The sequence below is a fragment of the Pinus tabuliformis genome, chromosome 3_1 (assembly GCF_031772625.1).
Source record: "Pinus tabuliformis cultivar Carrire ecotype Pingquan chromosome 3_1, CPIR1, whole genome shotgun sequence".
Taxonomy (NCBI): Eukaryota; Viridiplantae; Streptophyta; class Pinopsida; order Pinales; family Pinaceae; genus Pinus; species Pinus tabuliformis.
In genome coordinates this window covers 785992965-785995459 of record NC_142301.1, presented here as the reverse complement: position 1 = coordinate 785995459, position 2495 = coordinate 785992965, and positions in this window count along the sequence as shown.

Here is a 2495-nt window from a genome sequence, read left to right as displayed (position 1 = left end):
GAAGAACTAGATTTGGATTGGGATGCCTTCCCTTTCCCCTTCCTCACCTTCCTCTCTAAGGCTAGATTTTCCTCATCATCTTGCTTCGATGAGGATCCATCTCTGGTGCTTCTTCTTATTTCCTCCTGCATCAGATCCGACCAAATTCGTTCCTAATCTGGCAGTTTTTCTCTTCCATTAACCGAGTCCTGGTAACTATGTCAGCTCTTAGGAAGACCGAGGAGTGCAAGACTCACCATGTCATCATCAGCGGTCGTGATCCCTACACTTCCAAGCTCATCCCTGCATGTGGTGAGCTTGTTCAGATATGTAGAGATCATGTCTCCCTTTTCACACTTGATCTCACGAAGCTTGTCTTTCAGCACCAGCTTCCTCTGATCCCTGTTGTTCTGATATAGATCTTTCAGTGTTTTCCACATCGAAAACGGTGTCACCTTCCCATGGAGGCTCGAGACAATGTGGTCTCTAACTCCCTCCAAGAGGATTCTCCTTGCTCTAGCCACACATTTCTTTCATTCCACCAGTTGAGTAGCACCAGCTAGCATGGGAACTTCTTGAGCAATGAAGTCCTTTAGACCGTTATCCTCTAATATTGCCTTGAGTAGCATCAGCGAGCATGGGAACTTCTTGATCAATGAATTCCTTTAGACCGTTATACTCTAATACTGCCTCCATGTGATCCTTCTAGGCTATATAATTCGACCTGCCATCAAGGGCATACTCGAGTCTTAAACCGCTGAATGCCATTAGTGAAATTGAGATGTGATAAGAACTCGATTTCTATATTCAGGAACCACAAACTTTGAATTCCTCCTTCTTGTATACTGTTCTTCGCCTTGATCACCTTTGCTCTGATACCATGTAGAAATTCCCACTGTAGATCAACAGATTATGCAATATACTAAAACACAATACAAGATCTACTTCTACAACACTTTGCGGAAGCTCAATCGAATTGAGCAAGATCAAGAGAACACACATAACTGAGAATGAGAAATAAATCACACATAACGCAGAAGAAATAACCCGAGGAAAGCCTCAGCCTAAAACCCCAATCTCTGTATTATCATACAAGTGGAAATCTTGTTCAAGTTACAAAAAGAATCAGCTCTCAAGCTATCCTACTCTCTCTGCAATCAAACAATACAGGGCACAGACTGAATAGACACTCTATATGTCCTCCTCAAGCCCTCCAAGCTTCTTATTTCCTTGCGCAGTTTTTCTTGGGGTCCAGTGAAGCCACATGTGTGAATTGGCCTCATCACACTCACAAAACCTGAAGAAGTAACTGCGCAATCCTCAAGGAAAGAATTCATGCAAGGAATATTCACAATGGAATATTCTAGCAACTAATAGTACATTGCCCCTCCATCTGATCTCAACTGAGTCTCTGTCTGAACTAACATGAATGAGTTATTTATGAGAGAATATTCAGTTATCTGAAGTGCAGTAGTTACATGCATGCAAGCATTAACTAACTGAACTTACATTAATTTAACAAATTGTTTGAATTAATCTAACTGGACTTGACTCAGTTAACTGAGCCAACTAATTACAACTCATCCTTATCTCATTAACTGATGGATAAATTCCTCAATTAATGGCGAAACTATTGCATGTCCCCACATAGACTTCATGTTTGATTTTCCTTAACTAATTAACTCAAGATGAATTAATTAATTATTTTACAAACAGCTGCTAAGATCAAATTCGAATTTCACTTCACTATTTTATTTTAGGGATTAACTAAAATAGGAAGGTATCCCGAAATACTATTTATAGAATGTTATTTTTATCACTTCCATTTTTTTATTCCTTGTTGTTATGTTCAACGCTGGATGAACTGCTATTTATAGTAGTGCTATTTTTAGCATTTCTATTTTCAGCATTTCGTGTTTCTATTTTCAACAACCAGATCACCTTTGTATTGAATAATTCACTGTTGAAAAAATTGTCCTAGTAATTTCCCAAGATGCAATCATTGTGTTGTGAACTCTAGTATTCTTATATTCAATTTGAAATGTTTTCAAATACATAACATAATGTTGTTTTGACATTAAGGCTTGAATGTCCATGCACACCTTTGATATCATAAATTTGTGTTCATCTTTTTTTATTTTAGTTTTATATTTTATATGTTTGTAGGAAATTATTTATAGCCAAATTAGAACTAGAAATAATAGATTATGAAAACTCCAAAATTACAAAGCGTTTATTGGTACATGAACAATTGTTTGTTTAATGCATATATCAAATGTAAAAAAATATCAAATGTACTTTATATATATATATATATATATATATATATATATATATGGGGAAGATTAGACACTTTTAGAGAATCATACAGGCACTATAGTAAATGGGGAGCGATGGAGGCGTTTCTTGGATCTAGGGTTTCAGAGGAGGTTTTCTGCGCCGTCGCGGCCCCAAAAGATCGTTTCAGCTACGGATCAACAAGTTACCTGGCTGCTGGTTATTCGGATATCGCTGCT